The sequence below is a fragment of the Mustela nigripes genome, chromosome 14 (assembly GCF_022355385.1).
Source record: "Mustela nigripes isolate SB6536 chromosome 14, MUSNIG.SB6536, whole genome shotgun sequence".
Taxonomy (NCBI): Eukaryota; Metazoa; Chordata; class Mammalia; order Carnivora; family Mustelidae; genus Mustela; species Mustela nigripes.
In genome coordinates, this window is record NC_081570.1 from 41,521,026 (window position 1) to 41,542,166 (window position 21,141).

Genomic DNA, 21,141 nt, shown 5'->3' on the forward strand with positions numbered 1-21,141 from the left:
TGGGATTGAGTCCCACATCGGGCTCTCTGCTCAGCAGGGAGCCTGCTTCCCTCTATCTCTCTCTCTGCCTGCCTCTCTGTCTACTTGTGATCTCTCTCTGTCAAATAAATAAATAAAATCTTTAAAAAAAAATTTTTTTTTTTCATAGAAAACAGTTTTGATCATAATTGTTATACATACTTCCCATTTCATTTTTACCGAATAAATGAGCTGTTCTCTATGCATAGGGTACACTTATTACATTATTAGAGTTTTATTTGTTTTCCATTACGTATTTTCAGACTTTTACATCATTTTTACTTGTGTGTACCTCACTTGCATTAATATAGAGCAACATTTTTAGTGTATAATAATCAGCAAAAGATAAATGGTTGCAGTTTGGAATAGAAATAGTTCATATACTTAGTTTTTAAAAACAATATCCATTTATTAAGCTTAAATTATTTAAAAACTGAAGGGTTTTCAAAACGGAGACTTTTCCTTACAAACTATAGTAGATTAGATCTAGATTTTTATAACCTGTCAGATATGGGATTCAGTTTTATGACCTAGAGGACCATGGACGATTTTCCTATCCCCTTTAAGCCTCAATTATTCTTCTATAAAATGAAGCCGTTAGTACCTATTTTATAGGATTGTTGTGATGATTAAATGATATAATGTGTAAATCAGAGCTACAGTTCAGTCCCATGAGTCCTGGTAAATCATTGATACCCTGAAAGTGGAAAATATACTACTTGTTTACTTCTGTTTGAGGGAACTTGAAAGATCATTATTAATACAGTTTACAACTAGGAAATAAAATCAACATTGCTTTTGAACTATTAGAGATTGCTAAATTAAGGAGAAACAAAGCTATCAGTAGAGGTAGTATTTTAATGGTGTAATTAGTGGAATGCTTTATGCTTTATAAATGTTATTTAATAAAACAATTAAAAATGCTATTTATAAAATATTTCCTGTTTTATAGATTAAGTGGTACTTAAATTCTTTTAATGTTTCCTATTTTACAAATTAAGTGATATTTTAAACTTTTTTCTTTTAATTATTATAAATAGCCCATTTATAGAACTGAACTGTTAGAGAAATGAGAACAGTATATAATGTTTTATACTTATGAAATATTTCTTGACAGCCTTTAATAAAATAAGGTAAAAATAAGGAAATCTCTGTGGACACATTGAAATCAAGAAAAAGTTACTGGATTCATATTAGGCAAGGGAAAGGAAAACTTAATGTGTGTTGATGGGTATCTTGAGGCATTTGGGATTTTATATTAGAGAACTATTTGTAAAAATCTTAATTTTTTTCCTATAAATTATCTTTGAGTTGAAAATCCTTACAGTTGTCTAATTAAGCTTAAAAATGCTTTTGTGACTCTAGGCTTTGGATTGTAATAGTTTCTTTAGTTGATAGTTCTGTGGTGATTTGTCATCTTTTTTCTGATTGTTTATGATAATTTATCCTTAAGGATCTGTGACTTAATATCTATGATGGTAGTTCTGTTCCCTTTTTTTAAATACAGAAGTAGTAAATCCATGCCCTAGGTTTTTTTTTTTTTTAATTTTTTTAAAAGATTTTATTTATTTATTTGTCAGAGAGAGAGCGAGCAAGAGCGAGCATAGGCAGACAGAGTGGAAGGCAGAGTCAGAGGGAGAAGCAGGCTCCCTGCAGAGCAAGGAGCCCGATGTGGGACTTGATCCCAGGACGCTGGGATCATGACCTGAGCCCAAGGCAGCTGCTTAACCAACTGAGCCACCCAGGTGTCCCCATGCCCTAGGTTTTAAAGATTAATTAAACTTAAATGAAAATTTAGTATCTTTTGAGGGAAGGAGTCTTAGGAATTAAGACCTAAGGAAATGGTAAAAGGAGTCTAGAATTTTCCATTAATTAGGAAAAGTTTGGGTATATTCAGTCCTGGGTTCTCCTGGCTAATTGAAATAATACTAACTTTAGAAAAATAATATTAACTTTAATATTAATTATTATAAATTATTATGCATTATTACAAATAATACTTATATATACTTATATATGGTTAATATACATGAAGTAAATATATATCAGATAAATATACAATTATAAATTATAAATATCACGTGAAGTGAAGAACATATGTATTTCAATTAAATTGAAAATATTAGGCAAGGCTCTTTTTTTTTTTTAAGAACAGCTTTATAAAAAAATAAATAATAGATATATTTTGGATACCATGCAGTTAATCCGTTTAAAGGGTACAGTTCAATGCTGTTAGACTACTCAGAATTATGCAGATATCACCACCATCTAATTTTGGACATTTTCATCACTCCAAAAAGAAATCCCTTCCAATCTACCCAGCCCTAGGCAACTACTAATGTGCATTTTGCCCTCTATGGATTTACCTGTCTGTTCTGGACATTTCATATAAATGGAATTATAGGATATGTGAGTGGTTTCTTTCTTTTAGCATAATGTCTTCAGGGTTTTGTCCATGTTGCAGCATATATCAGTATTTCATCTCTTTACTTTATTTTATTTTTTTAAAGATTATTTATTTATTTATTTGACAGACAGAGATCACAAGTAGGCAGAGAGACAGGCAGAGATGGGGGGAGCAGGCTCCCTGCTGAGCAGAGAGCCCGACTCAGGGCTGGATCCCAGGACCCTGAGATCATGACCTGAGCCGAAGGCAGAGGCTTTAACCCACTGAGCCACCCAGGTGCCCCTACTTCATCTCTTTATACTGCCAAATGATATTCCATTATATGGATATACCGCATTTTATTTATCCCTTTGTCAGTTTGGGTTATTTTTTTCTCTTTGGTTGTTATGAATAATATTGCTATGAACATTTAACATAAAAGTGTTTTCCTTTGTTTGGGGTACATACCTAGTGTTATATTGCCACGGTCAAAAGGTGACTGTTCTAATCTTTTTGAGGACCTGCACCATTTTACATTCCCAGCAGCAATGTAGGAGGATTCCAGTTTCTGCACATCCTCACCAACCCTTGTTATTTTCCGTCTTTTTGATTAGAGCCATCCTAGTGGGTGTGAAGTGATAAGTTAAAGCTCTATTTGAGGATTATAACTTTCATTTACAATCATTAGGTAAATTGTGAAGCTTTTACTTGGCAGATGAATTGCCAGATTGTTTGATAATAAGGAGTCTTTTTTGCCTTGAGGATAAAAGATGTGAACTTTCTAGTTTCCTGTTCAGTAAACAGTGAACTCGACAAAACTAGTTAACCACTTTGGGTGGTAATGGGGGTAGTGGTATGGGGATTTCCAACTGGAAGGTTGTCTTTTAAGAACATTTCTTAACAAAAGTCAATTGTAAATGTTAGGTTTAGTTTTCCTTTAATTGCTAAAACATTTCTAAAAAGAGAGTCCAGTGCATATTTAGCCCTTAACATTTCTAATTAGTGAGGTCTGACAGATTTTTAAGGATTGCTGGTGCCTCTCTCTGATATGTAATTTTGTATAAATTCAGTTGAGTCATTGTTCTTTATTCTTTTTCCCTCCAAGGATTTTAAGTAATCTCTACACCCAGTGTGGGGCTCACACCTAACACCTCAAGTTTAAGAGTCACATGCTCCACGGACTTAGCCAGCCAAACGCCTCTATTCTTTATTATTATTCATAGTATAGTCTGTTATTGTTTGTTCCCATTTAAGATATTAAAGCTTTTATATGAGGTTTTGTAGGACACAGTTTAAAGTCAGCAGTAATGATTTGCTAATGATTCTAAATTTTTTTTCAAACTAGTTAGGAAATACTGCAGGGAACTATCCTTTGAACAAAGTGCAAGTTTTGAACCTTCATTCTATATACAGTGGATCACCCACAGTATTTTCTCACCTGATTAGGATCACTTTTAGGTCTTTCAGCTGAGTGAGCTAAAAGGATCAGTTTTAGGTCTTTGAACTGAGTGAGCTAAAAGGCCTCACTGGTTTGTTATACAGTCTTTTAGTTGTTTTGAATGTCATAATTTCTGTAGAAAATTAAGAAAAACAGTTTTGGAGCCTTTCGAATTAAGATTAATAAAGAGGTATGTATTTCTGCTTGTAATATGGTTCCTTTTTTTTAAATAAAGCTTTTAAAAAGATTTTATTTATTTATTTATTTTTAAAGATTTTATTTGACAGAGAGACACAAGTAGGGGGAGTGGGAAGGGGAGGAGCTGGCTTCCTGCTGAGCAGGGGGCCTGATGTGGGACTCCATCCCAGGATCCTGGGATCATGACCTGAGCCGAAGGCAGATGGTCAACCACTGAGCCACCCAAGTGCCTCTATTTATTATTATTAGTTTGTTATTTTTTAAAAGATTTTGTTTATCTGACAGAGAGAGCACACACAAGCAGGGGAAGCAGCAGAGGGAGAGGGGAAGAAGCAGGATTTCCACGGAGCACAGAGCCTAATATGGGGCTTGATCCCAGGACCCTGAGCCAAAGGCAGACATTTAACCAACTGAGCCACGCAGGTGCCCTAAGATTTTATTTTTGAGTAATTGCTATACCCAAGATGGGCCTCAAACTCACATCCCTGAGATCAAGAGTTGCATGCTCTATGGACTGAGCCAGCCAGGTGCTCCTGTAATATGATTCTTTTCTAACCTCTCCTGGTTATAATGTTTTAGTTTATCTGCCAGAGTTTGTTTTATTAAAATGAAGAAAGAGTAAATGGTATATGTTTTTGTTATTATATCTAAGCAGAGCCTCGTCTCTCAAAATTCTCTTTACTAAAATAACAAGCAGTTTAAAAATTTTGTGGAAATGTTGTCAGGGTTTATGTAAATTTTCGCTTCCATTTCTCATTTTCAATTGAACAAGAGAAACAGCACTTAAAAAGTAATTGAAGCAGAATTCTGCCAGTTTGAGAAAAACCTTAAAACTTAAGAATACGTCATCTAAACATTTTTGTGATTCTGGTGATAAAACTGTCCATAGGTGTTTGTTTTTGTTTTTGTATTTTTTTTTTTTAATTTTATTTGAGAGAGAGAGAGAAACAGTGAACATAAGGGGAGATGTTGGGAGTGTGGGGAGATAGAGAAGGGCAGAGGATCCCCTCTGAGCAGGGAGCCTGACCAGCTTGATCCCAGGATCCTGGGATTATGACCTGAGCCACTGAAGGCACATGCTTAACCGACTGAACTACCCAGGCATCTCTGTTTTTGTTTTTAATTAGTAGCTGAAGTAAACTATTTTTTATTTGAAAGATTTTATTTATTTATTTGACAGAGATCACAAGCAGGCAGGAAAAGCAGGCAGAGAGTGAGGAGGAAGCAGGCTCCCTGCTGGACTCGATCCCAGACCCTAGGATCATGACCGGAGCTGAAGGCAGAGGTTTTAACCCACTGAGCCACCCAGGCACCCCTGAAGTAAACTATTTTTGAGATTATTGTGAGGTCATTCTTGGAAGGTTCTGCTTTATGTCTAAAAAAGAAGGTTGAGTTCTGCGAGGGAGATGCTACTGCAGCTACATCTCTGGGCACCCCGTTCCTGCTCCTGACTCACCACTGTTTCTCCCTCTCACCAAGAACAAGTCTATCAGGAAGCTGAACTCCTGCTATAGCCATGGCTTTTAAAGACACTGGGAAGGCCCCTGTGGAACCCGAGGTGGTGATTCATCAAATTAGATCTGATCGGCCACAGCCTAAGTACTTGGAGAATGTGTGCGCTGACTTGATCAGAGGTTTAAAGGAAAAGAATCTCAAGGTGAAAGGACCAGTTCTGGTGCCCATCAAGACTCTAAGAATCACTGCAAGAAAAATTTTCTTGTGGTGAAGATTCTAAGATTTGGGATTGTTTTCAGATGAGGATCTACAAGTGACTCATTGATTTGTACAGTCTTTGTGAGATTGTTAGGTTACTTTGATCAGTATTGAGCCAGGAGTCAATGTTGAAGTCACTATTGCAGATACTTAAATCAGCCTTTTTAATAAATTATCAGTTGTTAAAAATAAGTAAAAAGCAAGGTTTAGATTCTTTAATCTGGCATAGTCCTTCCTAATTGGTCCCAGCGTCATCGTGCCTTACTTCCTATTTCTCTATACCCCACTATCCTGCCTTTTAAAGATTCCAGGTTTGGGATGCCTAGGTGGCTCAGTCTGTTAAGCACCAGACTCTTGATTTCAGCTCAGGTCTTAATCTCAGAGTCATGAGTTCAAGTCTTGCCTTGGGCTCCACGCTGGGCATGGAGGCCCCCTATCCCACCTGCCAAAAAAGAGATTTCAGGTTTATGGAGTTTTCCTTGATTTCTTTTGCCTTGTATTACTTACTTGTGTAATATAAAATTTTTGTCCACTCTGTGCTTTCTGGTAGGTATTTCACATATGTTCTTTCTGATTCTTAAAATGACCCTATAATATTCATAGTGTCATGCACGTTTTATAGCTAAGGTAACTGGCATGGAGATTTTTATTGACTTTCCTCAGCCTTCCTCCATGATTCAAACCATATGTCTCTGACTACAAAGTCTACAGTCTTTTTCATCATGTGACCTTCTCCACGTGTTTTGTATTTGTTTTATCTTAAGATAATCCACCAGTGTCTGGGTGGCTCAGTTGGTTAAGTGTGGACTCTTAATTTTGGCTCAGGTCATGATCTTAGGGTCCAGAGATCAAGCCCTCAGTTGGGCTCTGTGCTCAGCGGGGAGTCTTCTCGGGGTTCTCTCTCTCCCCCTGCTCCTCTCCCTGCCTCTCTCTCTCCCTCTTAAAAAAAAAAAAAAGATATTCTATAGTGCTTTAGGAAGTATTCATATTAGGAGAGCTCCAGTTTAGTTGGTTGACTTTGGTGGCATTTGCCTTTGAAGTATACTACTGGCATGTAGCTTTTTGTATGAGAAAAAAATGTAGGGTATCTGGGTAGCTTGGTCAGCTTGGGGTCTGACTCTTGGTTTCACCTCCAGTGATGATCTTGGGGTCCTGGGATTGAACCCTGCATAAGATTCTCTCTCTTCTCCCTCTGCCCTTCTTCTGTGCTTGCTTGCTCGCTCTCTCAAAAAAAGAATGTGTAAGTGTATTTTGGGAATTTCAGCTTTCATGTATATATTTTTGAAATAGATAACGGATTTGCTATTACTAGAAAAATAGTAATAACTTATCTCTGGGCATCATTTCGCTCATCTGAAAATGAGTGGTGGACTAGATGTTAATGCCACTTCCACATTTAATATTCCATTGAGATTTCCAGGGAACTGAATGAAAAAATAGATGGCGTATGGACAGCTCCAGGCCATGGTGATAGTATCATTAATGAAGAAAGAGAACAGGTGGCAATGGGCTAAGAAAAATAGAAGTAAAACAAGGGACTATAATTTACATAGAAATTTCCCCCGTGGGACGCCTGGGTGGCTCAGTTGGTTAAGCAGCTGCCTTCAGCTCAGGTCATGATCCCAGCATCCTGCGATCGAGTCCCACATCGGGCTCCTTGCTCGGCAGGGAGCCTGCTTCTCCCTCTGCCTCTGCCTGCCATTCTGTCTGCCTGTGCTCGCTCTCTCTCCCTCTCTCTGATAAATAAATAAAATCTTAAAAAAAAAAAAATTTCCCCTGTAATGAGTAAAGAAACTGTATTTCTAAATAAAGACACAGAAACTCTGGGAATTAGCTGGATGAGTAGTTTTAACTGTTGCTTTTTCCCTCCATACCTGTTACCCCCATTCTTCTGTCCTTTCTTGTGATAGTTGAGAAAAAAGCATCTAGAGCTGTTTTATGAAAATCACCAGTAGCACACTTGAAATAAAGCTTTTGTATTGCTCATAAAGTGAGAATTTGGTAATTAAAATGTGAACCCATTATTGTAGATCTTTAGGGAGTTTGTTGATAAAACAAAGAAAGGCATGCTTTGCATTAAAAAAGAATGAAATGCAGTTTAGTGACAACTTTTATATAGCCTTTCTACCCTCAAGGTATTAGAGATGATTATTTGACATATAGGTAGATAGGTGATGTTTTGACTATTTGGAAAATTGTTAACCAGCTAGAAAATTGTCATTCTTTTCCTCATTAGCTTCTGGAGACCTTGAACAGTGAATTTTGACTTTGGAACTAAATCGTTCTGAGTTGGAAGCAAGGAAGTATTCTTTAGTCAAATAAGTTTGGGTTTTTCAGTATACTATATCCCTCAGAGTTTATAAATACACTTTAGTATTTTATTTTGTTTTTATTTTTTATATTATTTTTTATTATTTTTATTTTTATTATATTATTTATTTTATATTATTTTTATTTTTTAAAGAGTTTATTTGAGGGGCGCCTGGGTGGCTCAGTGGGTTAGAGCCTCTGTCTTTAGTTCAGGTTATGATCTCAGGGTCCTGGGATCGAGCCCGACATCAGGCTCTTTGCTCAGCAGGGAGCCTCCTTTCCCCTTTTTCTCTCTGTCTACTTGTGATCTCTGTCAAATAAATAAATAAAATCTTAAAAAAAAAAAAAAGACTGTATTTGAGAGGGAGAGAGAGAGCATGAGAGGGGGGAGGGTCAGAGGGAGAAGTAGACTCCCTGCTGAGCAGGGAGCCAGTTGTAGGGGACTCGATCCTTTACTCCAGGATCATGACCTGAGCTGAAGGCAGTTGCCTGACAGACTGAGCCACCCAGGTGCCCCCATTTTAGCGTTTTAAAAATTGAGGAGTTAAAGAAAGTGGTTTAACTTTTTTCAGCAATATATTATCCAGTTTATTGACTGGTGACTCTCTTTTTCCACATAATACTTAGCAGTGTATCTTTTACTGATTTAGGTGAACTTTTATCTGTTTTATAAAGCTTCTCACAATATCCATGACTATTTCAACCCTCAGGTGATAGGCCCTGATTACTTCCTGAAGCACCTCTTCTTCTGTTGTTCTGATAACTTATTAAAAAAAATTCTTTTATATTTAGCCAAATGCTGTTTTTCTTTAATATCTGTCCTTTTGTTGTTTTGCTTCCTAAAATTACGTAAAATATATAATTACTTTCATCTTAATACCTGAAGATGCCTTTGCTAGCATAGTATTTGAAAGCTCAGGCTTTGGAATCAGACTGCCTGGGTTCAAAAGAGTTCTACTGCTTTTACTATGTGATCTTGGGTGAGTTACTTAACTTCTCTGTGCCCCAGTTTTCTCATCTGTGAAATGGGAATAGCAGTAATACCTTAGTTAAATGAAATGATTCATAAAAGAGCTAATTATATAGAATGTTGCTTTTGTCCCTTGGGAAGCAGATATTGAGATGGAGTTTGTAGTGTGAGAGATTTTATGGGGAGTAGATAATGCAGTGGAAGAAAAGGGAGTGCAAGCTGAACTGACCTACGAGGGCCTCAATCTGTGATATAAATTAAAAAAACAACAGCAAAACTCTGCCAATCCAACAGGAAGCTCCAGAGCAAAGATCACCTGTTAGAGGATTCTGCATTGGTAAGAAATGGCCAGGTTCTGGTATACTCACTGTATTTAGTCACAGGCTAGGAGCTTCCCCAGAAGAGTCTGGACTCAGGTGGAAAGCCAAGATGAGCAGCTGGAGGCTATTACTGTCTCCATGCATCTGAATGCAAGTTTGTTCTTTCTTCTTTTATTTTTATTTATTTATTTTTAAATATTTTATTTATTTATTTGACAGAGAGAGATCATAAGTAGGCAGAGAGGCAGGCAGAGAGAGAGAGGAAGGGAAGCAGGCTCCGTGCTGAGCAGAGAGCCCGATGTGGGCTTGATCCCAGGACCCTGGGATTATGACCTGAGCCAAGGCAGAGGCTTTAACCCACTGAGCCACCCAGGTACCCCTTCTTTTATTTTTTTATTTTTATAAATGCAGGTCTTGAACTCATGACCCTAAGACCAAGACCTGAGCTGAGATCAAAAGTTGGATACTAAACCAACTGAGCCACCCAAACACTCTTTTTCTTTTAAATGCAAGTTCTTTCTTTCTTTCTTTTTTTTTTTTTTAAAGATTTTATTTATTTATTTGTCAGAGAGAGAGAGAGGGAGAGCGAGCAAGCACAGGCAGACAGAATGGCAGGCAGAGGCAGAGGGAGAAGCAGGCTCCCTGCCGAGCAAGGAGCCCGATGTGGGACTCGATCCCAGGACACTGGGATCATGACCTGAGCCAAAGGCAGCCGCTTAACCAACTGAGCCACCCAGGCGTCCCAATGCAAGTTCTTTCTTGAAGGGAGATCCAAGTAATTGCCATAGTCCATTTCTTATCTCGCAGGATCTAGGTCTCCAAACATTTTCTGAAAGCTGTTCTTGCAGCGTTCCATGGACTTCTCTCTCTCTCTCTTATTTTAGTATTTTATTTTTATTTATTTATTAAAAAATATTTTATTTATGTATTTGACAGAGAGAGAGATCACAAGTAGGCAGAGAGGCAGGCAAAGAGACAGGGGAAGCAGGCTCCCTGCTGAGCAGAGAGCCCAGTGCAGGCTCTATCCCAGGACCCTGAGATCATGACCTGAGCTGAAGGCAGAGGCTTAACCCACTGAGCCACCCAGGTGCCCCTTAATATTTTATTTTTAAAGTAATCTCTATACCCATGTGGGGATTGAACTCGAAGCTCTGAGATCAAGAGTCTCATGCCCCACTGAATGAACCAGCCAGATACCCTGAACTTCTCTTCTTGATGGGAAACTTCAAAGAAGTGGGTTAGTGAGATAGGCTTAAGCCCCCATTGTGTAGCTGGTCTTAGGACTATAGTGGTTTTCATTGTCTCCTCCACTATTCAGTGTAAACTCCCTTGCCATTAGCTGTCATTTCTGTTGGTCTGGGTGGTTTACCTACTGATATGACCCACCCCTCATTTTTGAGGTATCTGAGAACCATACTGTTCTTAGGCTGGAGTGGTTTGCATTAGTCCACTCATAGTCATAACTGGGCAGGGGAGTATTAATCCCCTGCCCAGTTGGATCCCCTCAGATGGATTATCACGTATAGTCTTTTTTGCTCCTATTGTGTAACAGCAGATCTACTTCATCTGAGGATGAGGGTTATTTACCCCAACATGATGGGGATTTCTCTTCTTGCCTCTTGGTCCAGGGACACAGAGTCCCGAATGTACTGGCTACAGCTATAACTTATAGCTCAGTGTGACCCTTGACATGTCAGCTGGCAAAAGTATGCCCAGGATCTCTAACTCTGGAGCCCAGCATTGTACAGACGGAAAATATAAAGTCCTCCAGTGGATCATTGGGAATGATGGTACGTAGGGGCCATTTCTGCTTCTACCTGTTGGGTTCTCAGATCTGTGTGTTCATCCTACTGGGAGCATAGCTCTGAATCAGTGCATTTGGTGTATCCTAGAGGATAGCACACCATTCTTATCTCTGAGGTGATATATCAGCTGTGTCTTCAGTGGGCCATTTCAGTATTCTATAAGGCTGGATGCTTTTGTATGGTGCTATATTATGTGATAAGACCACTGGAGCCCATGGTTATGGGCCTACTGCCATAATCCTTCATTGTGAAGTGATTCCCTTGGTTAGATGTTATGTTATATGGGATTCCATGTCTTTGGATCAGGTACTCTGTAAGCCCTTTGCTAGTGTTATGGCTGGAGCTCCAGGAAAGGAAAGCCCATACTTGGAATAAGTATCTGTTGAATATCTGTGGTGATCAATTGCTGCCCTTTTCAAGATAAAATGAATATGATGTGGTAACTGGTAGGTCAGCTTGAGGCATAGTGCTATATTGGGGGCTCAGTGTTGGTCTCTGTTACTTGCAGATTGGATGTTCAGAGAGGGCGGTAGCCTGATTGGGCCTTGGTAAGTGGGAGTCCATGCCTCCTTCTTTGCTTCTATTTTGGTTTCTGCCACACTGGCTACTTTATTCATGTCCGCATCATGCCAGTTCTGGGGTGGCTCATGTCAATCTCTGAGTCATTTTGTTCACTTGGTTATTCAGTGTCTCTTCTACATTGGATGCTTCTTAGGGAGCATTAACACATGAAAAGAATTTTCACACTTTATCACTGTTACACATTTCCCTATGTTCATTCATTTGCCTCCACCCATGTCTTCTTATAATAATTTGTAGTCTTTTTCCTTAAAGGCCCCTGACCAGTTAGCCAGTCCATGTGCAATTGCCCATGAGTCTGTATATATTCTCACCTCTGGCCATTTTTCTGTTTACATAAAGTTATGACCAGATGCCTCATTTGAAGCTCTATCCTTGGGAAGATTTTCCCTTTCCACTGTCAAGGTCAGCCCTAAGTGTGGCTGTAATGAAGCTGTTGTTTCTTTTTTCAGCTTGCATTCACATACTGAGCCATTTATAAGCTATTTATAAGCGAAGCTTTGGCTTTTATCTCTTCCTTGTGCTGGTCATATAGGATCCCCTAAACAGCTATAGATGTGAACTAAGGAATGGGTGCTGGAACAATTTTGGTAGTTGTTAGGGAAGTCTTAGCTGTCTACTTATGTATCTTACTTGTGCCCTTTTGTTCTGCTTAGGTTTGATTTTTCTTTTTTTAAGATTTATTTATTTATTTATTTTTGAGAGAGAGAGAGAGAGAGAGAGAGCGTGCGCGCATGAGCATAGGAGCAAAGGGAAGGGGAGAGGGAGAGAGAGAAATAAAACCCCAAGCAGACTTCCTGCTGAGTGCAGAGTCCCATGAAGGGCTGGATCTCATGACCCCAAGATCATGACCTAAGTTGAAACTAAGGGTCGGATGCTCAACCTGCTGTACCACCCAGGTGCCCCACTTGGGTTTGATTTTTGATGTACCATTTCCATTTCATAATGGATTGTTTCTGAGCTCACTTGACTTTATAACTTGGAGAGTCCTTTTGAACTCATTATGAGCAGTTCTGGACATGTAGTGCGCAATGGTCACGCAATTTCTTTCTAGAGCCTAGTAGCATGCCTGCATTGTGATTCTCCCATTAAGGCTTGCTATAAACTCTACTGTATCTTTTCCCAATATTTAGACCTCCAGCAGGATAGGGACAGCTCATACAACAACCTGGACCTGCTATAGCGTTGTTTCCTACTCAAAACTGACAGTAAGCCTTCCATATCACTCAGTACATGGGTTACAGCAATAGTCCTACCTATAGAATGTGTTGCCCCTAAAGTCTGAAGAAGCCTACTAGATGTTGTGATTCCTTTTTTGTAGTGGGAGATGCAAGATGCAGCAGTTTGTCTTTTGCTTTGGAGGGGATGGGTTGGCATGACTGTGAACTCCTGAATTCCTAAAACTTATCCTTAGATACTTGTAGAGTTTTTCTCCTGCCCTTTGGAGCACATGTATCTTACCATGTACTTCAGTATGCTAGGCATCTCTTGTTTATTTTGCATGATCAGCATGCTTAAATGGATCAGTGTGCTGTTTTGAATCTAGTTCTTTTCAGAGTTTATCATGACAGAATAGGAGAATTAATATAGCCCTGAGGTAAAACTGTGAATATATACTATTGTTTATTACACGGAAAGGAACTGTTTCCAATTGGGATGGAAAAGAACTCATTTACCAAATCAGTAGTTGCATGTCATACACCTGAGGCTATATATATCTGTCAGGTATAGCAAACAGATTACATTTGGTAGGGACAGCTGTGGTCACGGCTACTACTTGGTTGAGCTTGTGGTAGTCTCTAATCATTCCCCAGGATCCAGCTGGTTCCTGTAGAGGCATTAAACAAACATATGAAAGGGACCACTACCCCTGCATCTTTGAGATCCTAAGGGTGGCACGAAACTCTGCTCTTCCTCTTACTTTCTCCCCCCTATAAAGTACTGTTTTTGATTTACTATTTGGTTAAGGTCTGGGGAGATGTATAGATATTTGCAGGTTTCGCCTCACTTTTTCCGTTATCCCAGAGGCCAAGGACTCAGGGTGGGGATTCCCCCAACTTCCAAGGATGCCAATCTTGTTATATTCAGGGCCTGGAAAAATGACTGGTGGGTGGCTATGTAGACCCACTATAAGCTGGACTTTGGCCAGAACTCCATTTATTGCTTAGTTCCTATAATAGGGGAATAATGATGCTCCAGGTGTCGATATCAACATCAACTCAGACTCTCTGATGAATAGTTCTTTAAATGTCTGGCATTTTCTTTTTCCTGCGTATAGTCACTGGAGTAAATAGGCATAGGTGTCATTGGAGAAGAACTTGGGGGTAATCATTTATATATATATATATATATATATATATACACACACACACACACACACACACACACACACACATACATATGTCCTTGCTGCTGGGGAACCAGCCACCTCTCTAAGCTGGTAGGTCTGGATCTGAAAACTAGATCAGGAATAGGAATTAGGCAAGGGATGGTAGGTTTTTTTTTTGTTTTTGTTTTTAAGATTTTATTTATTTATTTGACAGAGAGAGAAATCACAAGTAGGCAGAGAGGCAGGCAGAGAGAGGGGGAAGCAGGCTCCTTGCTGAGCAGAGAGCCCAATTCGGGGCTGGATCCCAGGACTCTGAGATCATGACCTGAGCTGAAGGGAGAGGCTTAACCCACTGAGCCACCTTGGCGCCCTGATCTTAGTTTTTTTTATTGAGGCCACCATTCAGCCTTGTGCTTATACATTCTTGCCTTATTTTGATTGTATATATTAAGCAACACTATTGACTACCTATTTTGCTCTAATGACACTGTTTTATTAACTATCTCTACAGCTCCCTGTGGGTCAAGGTTTATTGGCTGTTTCCCATCTTGCCAGTTATGATGATAACTGTGGTCCACTGGCTTCTGGTTTTAAGTGCCACCTCTTGGTTTCTGTTGCTTCAGTGCATCATTATCCCTATTGCTATCAATGAGCCAAACTGTGACAGCCTGTATTTTAGAAGAGGGAACCACTTCTTGGGGATGCTAGTGTCCCTCTGGTGGGTCTTCTGACCTCACATAATCACTCTAGCATAGCCATTTTCCTGAACCCTTTAATCCCATGTTCTACCCTCTGCTGTGTCATTTTTTTTTTTTTTTTTTTTTTTTTTGTCTAGGCTCCATGCCCAGTTTAGAGCTCAGCATTGGGCTTGAACTCATGACTATGAGATCAAGACCTGAGCTGAGATTGAGTCAGATCTTAACAAGCTGAGCCACCTAGGTACTCCATTTCAGTTTCATTCAATGTAGACCGTTCTATTCCAGGCTTCGAGGAGTCCCTGTAGCAGCGTTTATGTCAAACCCTAGGTTCTTGACACAGTGTTGATCCCCATATTCTGAAATGGTGTCCTCACCCCCAGTCAAATTTAACCTTATAAGTTTAATATTCTGGCCTCCTTAACTAAGTTCCCTCAAAATCTAGCACTGTGAGCATTCTTTCTAATCCTGCCCATATATGTTGGCAAATTCTTGCAGCAGCTTTAGGCTGTTATCTCTTTTCTCCCTTATTAGTCCCAAGATATCCTTGGCAGCATTAATATTAGTTACCGTCATGGCAACATGGCAACTAATTAATATTAGTTACTATCATGGAGTTTGGGGGGTCCCTCCTGAGGGGAGCCTTTTATTGCCTTGCAAGTGAGAGGCCTCTGAAGTGTGTTCCCATATAGTGGGAAGTGTTAATGTCATCTGCAGACTCTGAGGGTTCAGAGCATTCTGAAAAACCAAAATCTTTGGGAGCAACTGTTTTAGATGCCCCTCTCCCATCTAGCATGCTTCCATGTCTTCCAAACCAGGATCCAGACCTTGGCATGACAAACCTGTCCTGGCTGGGCATTCAGCCATTTTTGAAGTATCACAGTGATAGTATCACTATCCTGAGTTTGATCTTCATCTTTTGGTGCTCTCCCACTGTAAGCCATAAGGACCTCTTGAACTGCCAGAGCCTCTAGCTTTGACACTTAGTTTCTAATAAGTGTTTGTTAACTGCTCTTTCTAGGGAGTTAGCGGCAGCATAACAGCTAGCCACTTCCATTGTGCTTACATGGGTTGTTACCCTCACATATTTCAGATTTAAGAATCATTACACTGGTCATAGTGTTGCTCTTTGGGAATATTCTTCCAAGAAAGTTTTAGCACTTTTCCTGAGAAAAGTGCCACCAGCTTGTGCCATATTTCACATAGTATCCAGGATGAAATCCTCATTGCAGTGGGACAGGAAGTGATCTAGGTTCCAAATCCAGTTTTTACCTTTTGCTTTCTTAGTCCATTTCTGGTACCAAATGTGCCACTTTGAGTTCTTCTGGAAGCAGAAGCTGGATCAGAGTTGTATTGTATTGTATTGTATTGCATTCCTACACAAGAGGTACATGGGGGAGGAGGAAGATTCCTATGAAAGGAAAGGGGGAGGAAACAGAATTGGCAGGGAGGGCCTCAGTATGATTCAGATCTGACAGAGTCTTGGACACAGTGAAGACTCTAGAGCAAAAATTCTTCATTAGAGAGTCCTGCATGTGACAGAAATGGCTGTGATATGACCAGTTATTGGCTGGGACTGGCTGCCCAGGAGGACAATGGTCTCAGAGTCTAGGGATCTTAAAGAGACTGCAGCTGGAGGCTGTCAGCTTACTGCATGCCGAGCAGGTCAATAGCATATTCTTTCTTGAAGGGAGATATAAGCGACATACCTCCATAACTGCCACACATAAGTGTAAAGGAATTGTTAGGTATTATTGTTGTAATTATCTTTTTTTTGTTGTTGTTGTTGTTGTAATTATCTTCTGATTAAATTTCTCTCAGTTGCTTTTATCCTTTATAAGTAAAAACTAGTTGTTGTTCTTAGTTATTTTCTCTTGCATGTTTTTGTCAGGATGTACCATGAGTCTTATGCTTGGAACTAGAACTGAAAACAGTATTTCAGGTGTAGTCTGGGACAAAGTAGGTGCTCAGTGAATGTTGGTTTAGATGAACATAAAGCCTGAAATCTCCCTACCCCACAACCCCTCCATTTTTGGACATTTATATTCATGCACCCTGAGATTACATTAGCTTGTTTTTGAATGACTTTTTTCCTGTGCCTGTAATTCAGTAGTTTGGGTCTTTTTGAACATGAATGTATGTAGAACTATAGATCTCTGTAAAGCATCATGTTAGATAGATTTAGTTTATTCTAATTTGGTTAGATCTTTCAAATACTGATTATTTGATCTAGCAGATCCAGCTGTCACACTTTTCTTTATATATTATCACAGATTTCATCATTATGCCACAAATGGTCACATCCAAATCATTAATAAGAATGCTCAATAAGATAGAACCAAGAAGCTTTAGGCCATGCCGTTAGTGATATGCTTACAGATAGATAGGTATTTATGTCCATCCATTCAGCTTGTTCAGGAATTCTTTAACCATAATGATCATATGACCCATATTTTGACATTTGTCCATTAAAAGATGAGAGACTTGTCAAATAAATACCTTGCAGAAATTCAGTAACTAGGCCCTGAGGCAAAAAAGGAAATGAAGTGAATCTATTTCGCTACAGAGGATCACTGCTTTCCTTTCTAAATAAGTCTTACTTTTGGCTTTTATCTGCCAGAAAGCAGCTGAGTTACCTTGGGAAAGTCACAGCCTTTCAGGACTTGAGATTCCTTCCTAGTAAAATAATATGATTAGAAAGTCCATAGAGACAGGAAATAGAATAGTGATTACCAGGCACTGGGATGGGGGGTGGTGAGAATGGGGAGTTAGTGTTTAATGAATATAGTTTGGGAAGATGAAAAAGTTCTGGAGATGGATGGAGATGATGGTTGCACAGCAATGTGAATATAGTTGATGCCACTGAGCTGGTTTTTCTGCAAATAATTGGCAGTTGGCAAACCTTAATCTGATCCCTTGCTCATCCAGTGTTCCCCTCGCGTAATTTGCTTTGTCCTTGCTGTTCCCTTTGCTTGGAACTCTCTTCCCATATTTTTAGAGTTATTTCCTGACATTCAGGTTTTGACATAAATGTTACCTTCTCAGTGGGACTTCCTTTGGCTGCTCTATCTAAAATTGTAACCCCCAATCTTTCTTTTCCTTTTTTTATTTTTCCCTTTGGCATGTATCATTTGGTATTCACATATTTTATGTGCTTGTGTTGTTTGTTACCCATTTCTGCCCAATAAAATGTAAGGTCCAAGAACGCCAGGATTCTGTCTGTCTGCTTGCTGCTTTATGCCCAGTGTTTAGATTTGTGCTGAGAACACGACAGGTGCTCAGATATTGATGAAATGAATAGTTATATCATATAAATACAAATTATGTAGAGATTTTTACTATAATTTTGTTATGAGATTTGACCCAAAAGCTTGCTCTTACGAAGTCTTTCATCCTAGCTCCCTATTCTCTGGTTCACAATTTGATCTTGGCCTTATAGTAAGCTCAAATAGATATTCATTGAGTGGATTTGATGGATTTGTTAATCAGGAAAGCTCAATTTTTTTTTTTTTCTGCAGAAACATATTTTTGTTTTATGATGTAACACTTGTATACATTGAAACAGCCTAGGATTAAATTTTTATTTTTGTAGATTAAAACAAAATTCTTTTCCTCTTCTTTTTTTTTTTTTTTTTAAAGATTTTATTTATTTATTTGACAGAGAGAGATCACAAGTAGGCAGAGAGGCAGGCAGAGAGAGAGAGAGAGAGAGGAGGAAGCAGGCTGCTCCCTGCTGAGCAGAGAGCCCGATGCAGGACTCCATCCCAGGACCCTGAGATCATGACCTGAGCCGAAGGCAGCGGCTTAACCCACTGAGCCACCCAGGCGCCCCTCTTTTCCTCTTCTTTTCTAATTCTTCCAAATCCTACCTCTCTTAATACTCATTTCAAAGCTTTCCTATGTCATCTTAGATTATTCTAAGCTGTAGTGATTTTTTGTTTCCTCAGTTTTTATAACTTATATTTGTACATCTGTTCCATTTTAAGATTATATATTTTTTTCTGAATTCTGATTTGTATTTTATATTATTACATAACTTTTCATGACTATATGTCTTCCTAATCTTCTACTACATATCAATAAGCTTTTTGAGGAAGGAGAATTATATTTCTTTTTTTTTTTAAGATTATATTTATTTATTTGACAGAGATCACAAGTAGGCAGAGAGGCAGGCAGAGAGAGAGAGAGAGAGAGAGGAGGAAGCAGGCTCCCCGTTGAGCAGATAGCCTGATGCAGGGCTTGATCCCAGGACCCTGGGATCATGACCTGAGCCGAAGGCAGAGGCTTTAACCCACTTAGCCACCCAGGCGCCCAGGAAAATTATATTTCTTAATGGTGCCCAGTGAAGTATTTAATTCATTTGTTTGTTCATTTAACAACAGTTATATTGAGATGTTTACTTTCATAAGACTGTGCCTCAGTGATGGAGTTAGAGGAATAAGAGGGGCACCTGGATGACTCAGTTGAGTGTCTGACTTGACTTCAGTTCAGGTCATGATCTCAGGGCCTTGGGATTGAGCCCCACTTCAGGCTCCACATTCAGCACAGAGTTGGCTTGTCCGTCTTCCTCTGCTCCTCCCTCTGCTCTCTCTCAAATGAATAAGTAAATCTTAAAAAAAAAAGGTGGGGGGAAGACATCCTTGTCATTGGGGAATTAAAGGGCTGTTGGGAAAGCAGATTTGTGAATAAGTTAATGTACCAGATTCACTGAGGATGATAAGTTCTATCAAGAGTTTACTGAAGGGGTGCCTGGATGGCTCAGTGGGTTAAGCCGCTGCCCTCGGCTCGGGTCATGATCTCAGGGTCCTGGGATTGAGCCCCTCGTCGGGCTCTCTGCTCAGCAGGGAGCCTGCTTCCCTCTCTCTCTCTCTGCCTGCTTCTCTGCCTACTTGTGATCTCTTGTCTGTTAAATAAATAAATAAAAAAAAAATCTTTAAAAAAAAAAAAAAAGAGTTTCCTGAAGAGGGGTGGCGGGGTGGCTGGTTGGCTCAGTCGTTAAGTATCTGACTTCTGCTCTGGTCATGATCCCGGGGTCCTAGGATCAAGCCCCGCATCAGGCTCCCTGCTCAGCGGGAGGGCTGCTTTCCCTCTCCAACTCCCCCTACTTATGTCTCTCATTGTGTCTCTTCTCTGTCAAATAAGTAAATAAAATCTTAAAAAAAAAAAAAAGTCTACTGAAGAGATGATGCTTGTGTTCAGTATTGATTAGCAGGAGTTTTCTGTGAAGATAAAAAAGAGAGGGACACCTTAAAGGAAAACCCAGGTGTACAAATGTGTGGAAATATGTGAAGCAACATATTGTATTGGGGGAACTGCAGATAGTAGTTTTTGGCATGGTAGTTTTGTATGTTGAAAAGGGTGAGGGGCAGAAGTTGAGGTGGAAGACCTAGGCATGAGACTAGAAGAAGAAAAGCTTCATACACTATTTAAAGGGGTTAGTATTTTTTTTTTCTTAAGTAGGGCATGCGGAACCAATGAAGAGTTTAAAATAGTACACCAATTGGTCATATTTGAGCTTTAAGAAAATTATTTTGGTGTCAGTATAGCAGATGGATTGGAGGAGGGCCCGAATGGAGGCAGGTATAGTGTTTGGGAAATTATTGAATAAATCTAAGCCAGAGATCAGAGCATGAATTAACTTAATAATATCTGAGATGAAAAAGAAAGAATGGATGTGAGAGGTAATTAAGAGTTGGAGTTGTTGAGGGATGTCTGGGTGGCTCAGTCATTCGAGTCTTTGACTTTAGATTTTGGTTCAGGTCATGCATGATCTCGGGGTTGTGGAATTGAGCCCCACCTGGGGCTCCCCGCTCAGCTCAGAGTCTGCTTGTTCCTCTCCCTTTGCTCCCCACCCCAATCTCTCTCCCTCTCAAATAAATAAATAAATAAATAAATAAATAAATAATATCTTAAAAAAAGAGAATTGTTTACCATTAATTGGATGTAGTTGATGAAGAGAGTGGTTTCTGGATGTCTGGCCTTGGATTATTGAATGTATGGTGAAACCTTTACTTAGAAAGGGAGTAAGGAAATATAAAAGACTTTAGGGAGAGTCATGAGAGTGGATAAGACCATCCAGTAGAAGCAAGTAAAGACAGAAGAGGTCTGAGAACAACTGGATAAAAACCGTAGTTAAGAAATACATGGGGGGGGGGCGCCTGGGTAGCTCATGGGGCGCCTGGGTGGCTCAGTGGGTTAAGCCGCTGCCTTCGGCTCAGGTCATGATCTCAGGTCCTGGGATCGAGTCCCACATAGGGCTCTCTGCTCGGTAGGGAGCCTGCTTCCTCCTCTCTCTCTGCCTGCCTCTCTGCCTACTTGTGATCTCTCTCTGTCAAATAAATAAAATAAAAAATCTTTAAAAAAAAAAAAAAAAAAAAGAA

The 21,141-nt window shown here is 39.5% G+C and overlaps 1 protein-coding gene and 1 pseudogene across 3 annotated transcripts in view; both read left to right on the forward strand.

The window, feature by feature from the left end:
* The window catches only part of ZFYVE9 (zinc finger FYVE-type containing 9), a 205,471-nt gene that overhangs the window by 3,969 nt on the left and 180,361 nt on the right, over positions 1-21,141 (forward strand). The window lies entirely within an intron of this gene.
* Positions 5,557-5,907, forward strand: LOC132002050 (small ribosomal subunit protein uS10-like; annotated as a pseudogene).